The sequence below is a fragment of the Pteropus alecto genome, unplaced genomic scaffold, assembly GCF_000325575.1.
Source record: "Pteropus alecto unplaced genomic scaffold, ASM32557v1 scaffold139, whole genome shotgun sequence".
Lineage (NCBI taxonomy): Eukaryota > Metazoa > Chordata > Mammalia > Chiroptera > Pteropodidae > Pteropus > Pteropus alecto.
In genome coordinates, this window is record NW_006443567.1 from 1,792,810 (window position 1) to 1,806,872 (window position 14,063).

The 14,063-nt window shown below is 38.3% G+C and overlaps 1 pseudogene; it reads right to left on the reverse strand.

The window, feature by feature from the left end:
* Positions 1 to 7,929: 7,929 nt before the first annotated feature.
* LOC112472881 lies at positions 7,930 to 8,048 on the reverse strand (annotated as a pseudogene).
* Positions 8,049 to 14,063: the final 6,015 nt, after the last annotated feature.

The window sequence follows — 14,063 nt, forward strand, 5'->3', positions numbered from 1 at the left end:
ATAGACATCACCTTTCTTGCCTTCTTCACTCATCTTGCATTTCTATCATCCATCTCCTTGATTTTTGCTCGGATGTCAATCTTACATAAACTTTTGCAAATTTACAATTATTGAAAGTTTTATATCACTGATTGGTACACAACACTAATATAATATATAAGAAGCAAATGACAACATTTACAAGACAAAAAAAAGAGCAAAACAGCTTTCATGTGACTACACATGTATGTGATCGACAGCTGCAGAGGGAGCAACAGGCAGAAGAACAAGAGCAGAAGCAAGCAACTCAAATGTTGGTCTTGTCACATGAGATAGTCAGCAAGACAACATGATGGTGACTTGAATTTGCATATTGTTCCAAAACTCTCAAAGGTGTAGACTAGGTAAAGTCGATTTTTTTTTTTTTTTTATGAGAATGACTTGCAGTTGTGAAGAGATCATGGAACTCAGGAGTCAAGGTCAGGCCATGAGGCTGAGATGAAAAGCACAAATATCACCATCTAGAAGAAAGCAAACACAAAAAATAGAAAATGAAGTCAGGAAGAGAGGCAGTCTGCATAAGTAGCTTATAAGCTAGTGAGGAGAACAGAAATTTGGGATAATAATAATATACGCCAAATTGCCCTTACAAAGGCTGTACCAATTTGCATGCTCACTAACAGTAGATGAGAGTCCTTTTCTCCCATATGTTCACCAACATGAAATGTTATCAACCATTGTAATTTGTGCCAAGCAGAAGGTGAATAACAAGGTATCTCATTCTTGTTTTAATTTTCATTTCTTTAATTATCCTTCCATATGCTATCCCATTTCTATTTCTTCATCTTTAAATTGTCTATATTTTTGCCCACTTTTACAATTTTTTTTTGTTATTGATTTATAGGCACTATTAGCATGTTAGGGAACTCTTATTTTTAATTCTATGTTGCAAACATTTTCTCCAAGTCTGTCATTTACTTTTTAATTTTGTCTTTCGCCATAAAGATGTTTCAAATATTTATGTACTCAAATGTGTCATACCTTGCTTTGAAAAGCTTCGCTGGTGATAAAAATATGTTCACCGATTTTCATTCATTATTTTTATAGTTCTGTAATATTCTTTCAGGGTATTGAAGAAAGGATGGCCTATTCAATAAATGGAATTGGAATAACTGGCTATCCATCTACAAGAGTGTCTGAAGGCCTTTTTCAATGGGATTTCTCCTCTGTACTAGAGCCACAGAAGTTCTGGTAGAGTCAGAGCCCGAAGATGACCAAATTAGGGGCTCGAGTTTATTCCAGTTGGTTGCTCAGTTTCTCCAGAGGTCAGTGTAGCTTGAGGAGAGGAGTGTTTCCAAATGAATAAATAATTATTGTACATTTTACTGGCTTAAGTTCTGTTCTGCTACCAATCTAATACTCCTGACTTACATCAACTGAGTGATACTACTAAGTTCTCAGATCTCTGATCTTCTGATAACAGTTTCACTAATAATTAATAAATAGTCATGGTTTTGGCACAACTGGAGAAATTTGAATATGAGTTGGCTGTTAGATGAGATTAGGTGATTACTGTTGAGTCTGTTAGGTATAACAGTGGAACAGTGGTAATATAGGCAGATATTCACTTTTTGGAGGGAAAGCCGAAGCAAATACACATAATTATGTAATCAGTAATTTATTTTATGCAAAAAATGTTAACAATTGTTAGATCCAAGTGGTTGATAGGTGGTCATTCATTGTATTAGTCTTTTTATTTCTCTGTAGGTTTGAACATTCTCATAATAAAAAAAAAATGTGTATGTGGATGCACATGAGTACATGGAGTAATAAACTCAGGTCTCCTGGATACTTTTAAGGCACTACCACATATATATCAGTGCCTACAAGATGAAGGTTAACTATAAGATGAAGAGTTACAACTAAATAACAACTAATCATTGGAGGGAAATCACTTTAAATGAAATATTTTCTGTGCTCTAAGCCAATATATTAAATACTAAGGCATTATGAAGCCTGAATTCCAATATCAATTTAAACATAAGACACTCAACTTCCAAGTTTTCTTTTTTCTCTACCAAATTTGAACAAAAGATTTCTAGCAATTTTACCTGAAACCAGATTATTTCAACCTGGGGATACTTCAAATTCATAATACTAATAACAGCTGTTTTCTATACAAGAGATAGAGATTTATGAAAGGAAATAAGGAACATACAAAAGCATAGAAACTGATGACCCTGATTAGGGAGAATGGCTACTATGTTTCACTAAATCATTGTTTACCCAATGATCCACTTTCTTCAACCAACTTTCAAATGACAGAATATACTTCTACCCATAACATGCACTTTGGGTCAGAGTGTCCTCCTGTGTTCTCTGAACTTGCTAAGGATATGTCACTTTTGTAAGATGTTGGATCCAAGTTAGTGTGAAGAATAAAGTCTCTGAAATAAACTTCCTGTGTTACCTTTCAGTTCTGCAAGCTATAGAGACTCGAAGCTGCTAGGATGATAATAAATAATGGTATAATCAAGTGTACCTCTTCACAAAGTGTTTTTTTCCAAAGAACGTTTAGTTACAGGGTTGAGAGTATAACATCATTTTTCTAGTTTATCTGAATCTAAGATGCCTGGCATCCACTGTAAGGAACAAAGCCTAGCTGGTTGAGCTCTGGGGCTTACACTGCTCAAGTGTCCAAAAGGGCAGGAGCATCTCAGGATGTCTTTTCTGTCAGCATTTCAATCAAGAAGAACAGGATTTTTTTTTAAATGCCACACCCTGTAAGCATTTGTTTGTACAAATACGATTAAGTTCATTGCAGCGTCTGTCATGGAAAGACATACAGTTTTAAGAGGTTTGCTTTTATGCAAGCTGTGCAGAACTCATTTCCCCCTTCAAAAATCTTAAAACACACACACTAAGTGGTGAGCTCAAAAAGTACAGATCATCAGAATCGTTTAACACATTAAAGTATAATAGCCATAAATGGTAACCAAGAGTGAGGTTTCCGTGAACAATCTTTTTTCAAAATTTATAAACTATCCACAATACAGTTACTAATATGATAAAGATGTTATTAAACTGACACTTGAGACCAAAGAGCAATAATAGAGCATTTCAAAAGTAAACCTTCATGATTCGAAATTTCAGAAATTCATTTGTTCTCCTCAGTCAACTCATGCTGATAAAAGAGTTATCATGTACGAGGCCACATAATAAGAAGAATAAATAAATGAATTGAGAAAAAAAAACTTGATCTCAAAGAACTTAGTCTTCTAGGGAAGATTAATATAACACAATATAAGGTAGAAAGCCACACATTCCATAAGAGTTGCAAAGAATGTGTTACGGGGGCCTAATATACCTCTTTCTGTCCATTCCTACTTCATCTACTCTGGTTCAGGCCCTTCTTTTCCTCATCTGAAGAATAGTGTGTAACTTCCTAAGTTGTCTGCCTGCTATCGACCAGCGAAACCTTTCTAAAACAGGGGTCTAATCCACTTTAAGTCACTCCAATGAGCCACCCTCCCCCCCCACCCCACCCGGCTTACTGAATTAAGTCCAACCTCCCTCTGTATGATGGTGCCTGCTTACTTTCCCAGTCTTATCTTTCACTACCTCTTCCCTTGTAATATACATGTCAGCCAGTTCAGGGGCCATTTCAATCAACCAGATTTTTTTAACCTTCAAAACTAGTTCAAACACCACCTCTTCCAGGAAGCTTTCCTTGCTCCCTCCAGCTGTCTCTGAAGCACTGGCTAGTACTGATTAGAGCTCTCAAAGGCTCCCTCCCATGCTTACTGATTACAGCATTTATGACACTTCACTGTAGTGCTGTCTGTTTCCCTGTGTTTTAATCATGTGTGAATGCCTTGACAATATCTTTAACAGACTAGGTCTTCAATACATAAATGCTTAGAGAGAGTGAGAACTGCAGGGAACACTCACGAAAGTGTTAGCATTTCAACTGGACCTTGAAAAATGGGTAGGATTTCTAGCGTGAGGAAAACGGGGCAAGTGAGTGGTAGGTGAGAGGGGGCAAAGGTAGAGGCAAGAAAATACTGTGTTAAGTATGGGGATTAAGTAGGATGAGGCTGAAACACAGGGGGTAGAAGTGGATAGTAAAAACTAAAATTGGAAAAGTCTGTTGAGGTAAATCAGAGGGCTTCAGATGCCTGATTTCTTTGGTGAGATGGAGGTATGTTTAACCGTCTTGATGTTAATGAATGGGTTAATGTTTGCAATGAATAAAAAAGCGGGTTTCTAGAGTAAACCAAACCTCTTCTTCCTTGTTACTAGGTCTCAGCACACATATTCCTAAGAGGAAAAAAAAAATCCTATTTATGTCCTAAATCATTTAGGTATATCATGTTGATATCTATTATCACATTGCTATTTTGTTCTTGCAATTTAATCTTTGATAACAAAGACAGTCATGAAACATCTTCACTTTCCTTCTATGGTTCGATGGGTCACTAATCGAATAGACATCTATAAGTTCTTCATAATAATCCATTTTTCACATTAAAATTTCATAGAAAATCGTGCACATTTCTTACTGGAATTTTTTGTAACTCTGAAAATTCTCCCCCCACCTCAGAAGTCAAAATAGATTCTATGTAGCAAAAGTGCCCTCTGCTGGCTCTAGAGTGGAACAACTAAACCTGAGCAGAGAACGGAAAAAACAGGGCGGTCTGCAGTGCGCCCCGCCTGACAGGCCTGCAATGTCGGCACTTCACCAACTTTCTCTCTTTCTCGTTAAGTAGAATGTTGACTTGATAGTTCCTCTAGGGAAGCAAACTCGTTTTAACAGGCCAGGAATCGGGTATTTTGGATTCCCCTTTTCCCCTCATTTTTTGGGGGGCTTCCAAAGGTTGTTTTTGTTTTTAAGAAAAGGCACATAAATTTGAACATAGTCGTGTGATTTCCTCCTCCATTTGCTTTTTCTCTTTACCTCATTTTCACTGGCATGCGTAAGACGCAATGAAGCATTTAGTTAAGGAACCCTGGCAAGTTCACTGACTTATTTGCCAGCAAGATCCCAACCTGAAATACAACCAAAACCATCTCCTAAGCCAGAGGCTAGCTGTGCCATCTGCCCTCTGTCTTAACCTTAAGGGCAGCAAACAATAAGAGATCAGCATGCAAGGGCTCCTCACCTAACAACTTAAAGCAGTTTTTAACCAGCACCAATCAGTGTCCGGCTGCCTGCTGGGAGTTAACTGATGTAGGATAGAGGAAGCTGCGCTGTAAATTGTGGAGTGTGATCCTCATCAAAGGTGCTTGCATCATTGCAAATTCAGACAGAATTGCAATACCGGGAAATGCTCATGGCAGGCTAGAGAAGACAAGGAGTCCCCAAATGCACAGACATACCTTGTTATGCAAAAACAATTTCAAAAGCACTTCTCTGTTACTTGTAGTTCCTTTAAAGCATTTCTATTCGATCCAATTCTGAATGAGTTCCTAAACCCTAATTAAGGGACCACAGCTTCCTCTTGTGCCTTACTTCTGTGGGGTTTTGGTGGTTCCAATGCAGAGCTTTGTAATCTGGGGCCGTGGGATAAGCTCCAAACTCCATACTGTCCCTATGGCCTCTGTGAGCAAAGCACTGGGCTGTGCTCCTTGAGACACAGGTCACTGGTGAAGCAGCAGTCCTTCCTTTGGCACAGCCAGGGAGGTATATACACAAGGAAATAGAACTCACTGCCTCAGAAGACTAAATAATAGGTACCATAGAGGTCCTGGGCTTGGGGCCTGGGAGGGAGAAGGCAACCATTTCACAGCTGATTTGCAAAGCCTGTCATTAGAGAGAGGCGAGGATGGCCAAGCCGTGCCAAGTCAGGGTCGGGTCGGGTATTTATTTAACATTTTCATATGCTGTTCATGGAATAGTTTGCATTAACTTTGAATTTTAAAGATACTGCATTTAAAATTTTCATCTTGATTAATGAGTGTCTTGCTGCCCCCTTAAATTTTGCTCCCGGGGCGAGTGCCTTAGTAGATGTACCCTCATCCCGGCCCTGGTGATATGAGTCAGGGCACAGGTGATGGGCATGATTTTGCAGGTAGAGAAGGAGTAAAAGGCAGCCCGGAGCAGGCACTGGGGAGCCAAAGAATGGGCTGCCTAAGGATGGGGTGAAGGAGGCCAACGCTGCCCCCGCTGTCCCGCGAGGGTAATTTGTGGCAGCCCCCGGGGGATATCAACTTGGTTAAAGCGGAATACCGAGAGGATGTCAGCTTACCTGGTTCTGGCTGCTCCAGGGCTCGCAATCTCCTCTCCTAACTGCCAAGGCACGATCTGCTCCCCTCTGCGGAATACGCGTTTCATCTTTGCAGTGCGCCTACTGTGAAGCACTGTCCTTCAGCGCAGCCTTTATCAACAGGCTGCTCTCGGGAGAGACCTGCCCCCTCGGCGAGCCCCGCCAGCGTCGGCCCGCCCTCCCGCCCGCAGCCAAGGCCGCCTCCGCGCCAATTGCTCATTGGAGGTCCACCCCCTCCGCGCCGGGCAGGCTGGTACCCCACAGAGATGGGAGGAGTATGCTGTTACTCCAGACTTGTTTGCCAAGTGTCAGGACACTTCCTTAGTTACACTGCTCACCCCCACCCCCAACTTGGCCTCAGCAGCGGCAGTCAAGAGGCCCTCTCAATTAACTATCTCAAGGCCAAAGTGATGAGACTGCAAGTTTTGTTAGTCCATAGTGGTAACAGCGTCGCTGATGCCTGATCGCTCGGGGAGGCGGCAAATCTTAAAGCTGGAAGGAACATCAATTTTGGGTAGGATTTAGCATTCGCTGTCTTTCGTGAAAAGTCACCAAGCAAATTAAATGTGTCAACATTTAGTACCAGTAGTGCATCCTAACAAATACACACACTCAAGAAACCTTCTAAAGCAAGCCGTACCAAACGCTGCCTGTACACACTTGAAATCTCTATCAAGAGGTGGAGAAAAGTGTTGAGAGAAGGACGGCATTTAGGGTGGGAACTGCCCTAAAATAGGCCTAGCTCCGTGGAACACCAACGGGGCGGGGGGCGGTGAATTTGTTGTTCTCACTCAACCCATTTGGATCTCAAGTTTCTCTGAAGCTCTTTGCAAGTGCCTATCTACAGGTTACTTTGGGTTTCTTACAAAGCTATTAAAATGGCTTGTCCAAGTGCGACTGGCAGCTCAGAAAAATACTCCTGGAAAATGGATGTGAAACATGACTGTTTACGCCACGCAGTTGTTTTAATGCGTTAACGTGCACTGAAAGCAACCAGGGGCTGGAGATGCATATTTTCTCCAAATCTCTAAAGACATATTTCACTTCAGGAGTCCTGTCTGAAGATCTTCGGTTATTTTTAAGGCCTTAATAAATGAGTAATGGGCAAAGTGCATAGTATAAGAACAAATGCCAGATTTAGCAAACAAAAATATGGGTCACCCAGTTAAAACCGAATCTCAGATAAACAAGGAATCCTTTTATAATGTAAATATGACTTATGCAATATGTGAGACACACTTATACTTTTAAAATTATTATTCATTGTTTAGTTGAAATTTAAATTTAACTGAGTGGCTTGTTTTTTGGCAACTTTAAGAACAATGCAATGGTTACTTGAACTTCTATGTATAGTCTAGCAAACAAGACACAGTCTATATTGATAGGTAGGCAAAAAAATATCACAAGGATTTTTAATTTATACATGCAAAAAAACAGTTACATTGAAATATTTATTATGAAAGCAGTAACAATTTTATTTATATTGAGAAAATTGTCAATATGATAGTTAAGACTATTAAAGCTTTTAATTCAGGGATCTTCGAAATATGCCCAGAAGGCCAAATCAAGGCTGCAGATATTTATTGTATGGTCTTTGAGCTAAGAATGGTTTTTATATTTTTGTTTCTATCTATCTATCTACTTGTCAGCTTACAATCCCTTATTTTTTTTATTTTATTTTTTACACCTACAGCACCTGGTCTTCCTAGGTGGTCTCCCATCCAAGTACTAACCAGGCCCAACCCTGCTTAGCTTCCGAGATCAGAAGAGATCAGGCTTGTTCTGGGTAGCATGGCTGTAGACGGTTTTTACATTTTTAAATGGTCAGAATCAAAAGAAGAATAATATTTTGTGGCAAGTGAAAGTTATATGAATTTCAAATTTAAGTGTCCATAAATAGAGTTTTATTGTAACCCAGCTGTGCTCATTCATTTTCTTAGTGTCTTGGGCTGTTTCTGGGCTACAAAGGTGAAGCTGAATCGATGCAACAGAAACAGATCAACCTACAAAGCTGGAAATATTTACTATCTGGCCCTTCGTAGAAACAGTTTGTTGACCCCTGATGAAACCATTACCTGCCACGTCGTGTTGTAAATAATTGCTAAGTTTGTTAGCTACAACTCTAAGTCAGCTGAACGTTTTCCTTATTTGCAGAAATCGCTTAGCTGTCCTTTTTCTCATAGTCAAAAAAAAAAAAAGATTATGTTCGCATAGATACAAAATCTTGGTAAACTGAAAACCAGTGGTGTTTGAGATTTAACATCTGTTTTTCACGATTTGTAATTCACCCTTTGTCCATTGCTACACTGCCTCACAAACCAGAATACTGCTGAGGTTTTTAGATCCCTAACTCAATCAGTACTTTATCCAGTGGTCTGCCTGCCATCTAGTGGGGAAAGAAAGATATGACTGCTGTATGTATGTATGTATGTAGGTACTTATTTATTTAGACAAACTCTTGACTAGTTATAAGGTGTAGAATCATGAATGGTGATGACAATAACGGCAATTCCTTACATTTCAATAGCCCTTTGACATTTACAAAGCATTTCTCCACACAGTATTTTAATTAATCCTCCCTCAGGACAATGCTGTGTTACGAGCAGATCATCTGTGCTCTATTTTTCAGATGAAGAAACTGAGTCTGAACATAGGCTTATTCAAGGTCATACAGACAGGCTCAAACCCAAATGTCATGTTCTGTTTGTGGAATCTAACCCCTCTGAACTTATGTTCCCCCGTTTCTACATTTCTAGCTCTACTCTACGAATGATTTGGAAGCTTCTGTTTGCCATAAGTGCATTTGTTTTAGGAAACTTCCAGGATAGTCTTTTAAAACAAATATGAGCCATCCAAAATAGCTCCTGTCAAAAAAAATTCTGAGGTGACAAACATAATTTTTTTCTAGGTAAATGTTTAATTGATGTTTATCAAAAACAAAGTATGAGTTAAGAACCATTTTCTGACAAAGTACATAAACAGGGCAGAAGACACTTAAGGCTTAATCTTTGGAGGACTGTTTGATTGCTGGAACCATACTTGACACCAGCCAGCTTTAAATCCCTTTTTGATTAATACGTATAATAACATTTTTTTCAAAGCAATATGAGTCCTTTACTTTTAGGCCTAGGAAGTGACATTTGCATAGAACTTTGAGAGTATTAGACACAGAGATCTCAAAAAGAGATCCATTTTAATTGCTCACTCTTCTTGGAAACTTCCAGGGGCTTGCTGTGAATCTGCAGATAACTTTGAGCTACTTGTGCTAAAACTCATTTGAGAAGGGAGATTTGTGGGCTCTTCCAAGACTAAGATGCCTCTGTCTTATAACAGCAGTTTGTGTGCTTATTGATGACTGAGTGCGATCCATAAGAAAGAGTCATGTCTACAATGACATCCATCTGCTGAAACTATAATTGAACACACAATGGGAATATACTAAATCATGGGCCACCTGCTAAATGCAGCTGTACTTGTCAAGTGTCTCCCAAAATGCACAAAAGGTCAATGTGAGGAAGAACAGTCTCCACAGCTTTGTAGATCATTGTTCTCAGGCTGTGCCCGTTTCTTATGAAAATGCCCCCAGTGGGGACACGTTAGTATTACTTGCAAATAGCTACATTTGCATTTTAAAATTTCAGCTTGCAGTAAGGGTGTGAAAACTAAGGCACCTGGGATATGGCAATTGAATTCTTTTATTGCTAGACTTTGAGCACAGCCTTAAGCTTAACCACAGGTGAGTCCTACCATTTGCAAGCTTTGCTGATGATGTATCATAGATGGAGGAGCTCTCTGAAAATCTTTAGCTAGGACCTGATCCTGGACCTGTTTTATTGGTTGCCTCCATTGTCTTGGCAGCCAACATTCTGGTTGGAACATTTCTAGCTGCTGAATCCTGGCTATATATGTGGCTAGTATGTGGCTCAATTCAGATGCACCTCAACAATTATGCAAAGAGTATAATATTGATAATTTTATAAAATACCCCGAGGTTCACTACTGGTTTCCTCAAGCAGGTCAGGTCATCCTAAGTATGTCTCTACAAGTAAAGCCTTTCCTGAATTTCCCCAACCAGAAGTAATCACTACCTTCTCTGAATTCCAATAGCTCCTTCTTCTTCCTTGTGACATTTTTTTTTTATCTTGTGTTATACTTGTTCATAGATAGGTCTTAGCTCCTTGTTACATTATAAGCACCTTAAAGTTGGAGATATGCTTTTGGCATCCCCATGGATCCATCACCTAGCAGAAGTCCTGGTCCATAAATGGACTCAATAAATATCTTCTGAATAAACAATTCATCACAATGAATATAGCTCCTTAATGATCGGCTCATAGGTGGTCCCAAAGAATAAGTGAAAGAAGGCTGAGCTGGGTAGTAATTAGCTACAGAACCTGTCATTCACACCTATACGAACAAGCAGTCATCATTTATCACTGTCAGTACTGACATTAAAGGCAATTCATTATTCTTTGCTTTGCCACTGGAGAAATGAAAAGAACAAATATCAGCATCTTCCAAGAGACTAGGACAAAGTGACAAAAACTTATGAAGAAGAAATTATTTTTTGGTTCATACAATACCTGCACATATTCTAGAAAAAAAAAACCTATGCCTTCATTTGCCAATGCAGTTGTATTCCAATCCTAGCACAGTTGGCCCTTCGTATTCACAGGTTCTGCATTCGTGGACTCAATCAACTAAGGATTGAAAATATTTGAAAAAAATGTTATGTTGTTGCTGACATGTACTATGTAGTTAGGCCTACGATGGTTGCATCTGTACTGAACATGTACAGACTTTTTTTCTTGTCATTATTCCCCAAACAACACAGTATAACAACTATTTACATAGCATGTACATTGTATTAGGTATTATAAGTAATCTAGAGATGATTTAAAGTATAAGGGAGGATGGGCATGAGTTATATGCAAATACTACTCCATTTTATATAAGGGACTTGAGCATCTGCACATTTTGGTATTCACGGGGGTCCTGGAACCCATACCTATGGACACCAAGGAATGACCATATTCCTTTCACATTATTTTTAGAAAAAACTTAGCACCTGGTAAGATAATTAACAAATTAAACAGCTTGTATTATAATGCAATGGTAGAAAGGTTTTAAAATATCATAAAAAAGTTATATGGGTCTACAAGTTAATAATGAATCATTCTTATATTGATTGTTCAATAAGTCAAAATAAAATATCTCAGAATGAAGTAATCTTTATAACTGAGCTCTTTGTAGAGTAACACAACTCTAAGGGAAGAAAGAAAAAGAACATTTACTGAGAAAACACTAGGTCTCAAGTACTATCCTGGATGTTTTTATTCATTTTATCTGATTTATCTCTCTGAAAAATCATGAGAGGTCACATAGCTAATAAATATCTGAATTAAAGTTTAGTCACACATCTTCTGTGTCTTCCCTTTTATTTGGCCCCTCTTATTAAGAAGTCACTACAAATATAACACTTTTGGAATTCTTTATCAGAATTCTTTATCCCTCCCTATCACAGTTAATTGAATTTCAGAGATTCATTCAACACATCTAAGTACAACTGGTCAGTATTTCTCCCATTCAACTTCCCTATTGTTGATGCCTCCCAAATTACTATCTTACTTTAGATAGTTTAAACTCGTTAAGTTGCACAGACTAGTGTTTTAAAGTTTTTTTCATCTCCCCCAAACACACAGTTTTAGTAGCCTTATGACAGAAAGCCAATCATGGCAATCCAAATGGGCTGAGTTCCAATGGATCAATAACTCACTTGGTGGTCTGCTGCCAAGGGGCCAAACAATTGCCATCAGAAAATATGGAGCCCAGTTTTTCATTCTGCCACTGATTAATTGAGTGGGTCATTTTTCTTTGGCAGTGGTGACACTCCCTTCCAAGCAATCATCTGTGTGAGTAATGTGTGACCGGCACACAGAGAGAAGACTTACTGCAAACATTTATAGACAGTTTCAGATTGGGGAAAAAATTTGTGAAAATATATAACAACAAATTTAAGTAATAGAGTATTCACAATCAGTTTTGAAAACACTAAGCACTTATCGAAATCACACAGTTAATTTCTTTTAGAATTAAATGAAAATGAAGGAACAATAATTAGGCATGTAATTATCCGTATAAATGTTTTTAAGATTTATAATTATAGTTAATTGCTATAAAATATCATGTTGATTTAAAAGTTGTTAACAAAATTGCAAATAAAGTTTGCCTAGGCACATGGGCTAGGGTAAAATCCCAAATGACTTGATGACCCAGATCACTGTAGAACCTGCCAGGCTGGCCATACATTCAGCCTCCCTTACTCTTGTTGCACCTTTTTTAATTTCTCTTTCTCACTTTGTCCCTGCACACATGAGAGGTCCTATTATAGCCATGCACCCCATAACATTTCAGTCAAGAACAGACCGCATATCCAACAGTGGTCCCATTGGAAAATTCCTATCGCCTAGTGATGTCTTAGTTGTCATAAGGTCATAGTGCCATGCATTCCTCACATGTTTGTGGTGATGCTTGTGTAAACAAATCTACTGCATGCCAGTTCCATAAAAGTATAGCACATACAACTATGTACAATACAATAATACTTGATAATGATAGCAAATGACTATATTACTGGTTTATATATTTATTGTACTATTTTGCTGTATTATTTAATACTATATATGTTATAATTATTTGACAGTGTACTCTTTCTACTTATAAGAAAACTGCTGTAAAACAGTATGCTGTGTTTCACTGGCAGCAGCTTCATACATCTCGCGTTTACTGTGTCTCTTGATTGCATCATTTCGCTTGTGTTTGATTTAATCTCATGTTGTTCTGTTCATTGTGGTCCCTAAGCGTACAAAATATACTGCTAATGTTGCCAGTAAGAGGCCACATCAAGTGACTGACCTGGAACAAAATTAAAAGTGATTAAGGACTACGAAGGTGGAAAATCAGTGATGGTTATTGCTCTCCGGTCAAGTATGTCCCATTCCACCACACTTCAATTTTGAAGAATAAGAACAAAGTGACAGAAGCTGTTAAAGGATCTGCTTCATTGAAGGCAATGAAGCTAATAAAAATCTGAGAAGTGCCTTTATATCAGACAAGGAGAAACTTTTAGTGACATGGATTGAACACCTGACACAGAAGTATATCTCTCTCAGGACAATGATGATCAAGGCCAAAGCAAAAAGTTTGTGATGTTGAAAGAAAAGGCTGGCCCTGACTAGATGTTGAATTTACTGCTAGCTCTGGGTGGTTTAAACATTTCAGGAATCATTATTCATTACGTAATGTGAAAGTGAGTGGTGAGCTGTGAGTGCCGATGTGAAGGCGGATGAAAAAATTTTGGAAAGTCTAGATATGTTGATTGCGGGAAAAAGAAGAAGGAAATCTCCATGGACATAATTCTGAAAAGAGTGACACCTCTTCAAGAAAAGTCTCAAGCAGATCTGTCAGAGGTATTCCAGAAAAAGACATTGTTATGACAGAACACGATAGCTCCATGCATGTTTTTGCCCAAGGACCTTCCAGCGGGACAAGATGTGCAAGTGGAAGATAGTGATATTGATGATCCTGACCCCATGTAGGCCTAGGCTAATGTGTGTATTTGTGTCTTAGTTTTTTAACAAAAATGTTTAAAAATAAAAAAAATATATAAATTAAAAAAAATTTTAAATAGAAAAAAGTTTGTAGAATAAGGATATAAAGAAAGAAAATGTTTTTGTACAGCTATACAATGTATTTGTATTTTAAGCTAAGTGTTATTACAAAGGAGTCAAAAAAGTTATTTTTCTTTTTTTTTTTTAA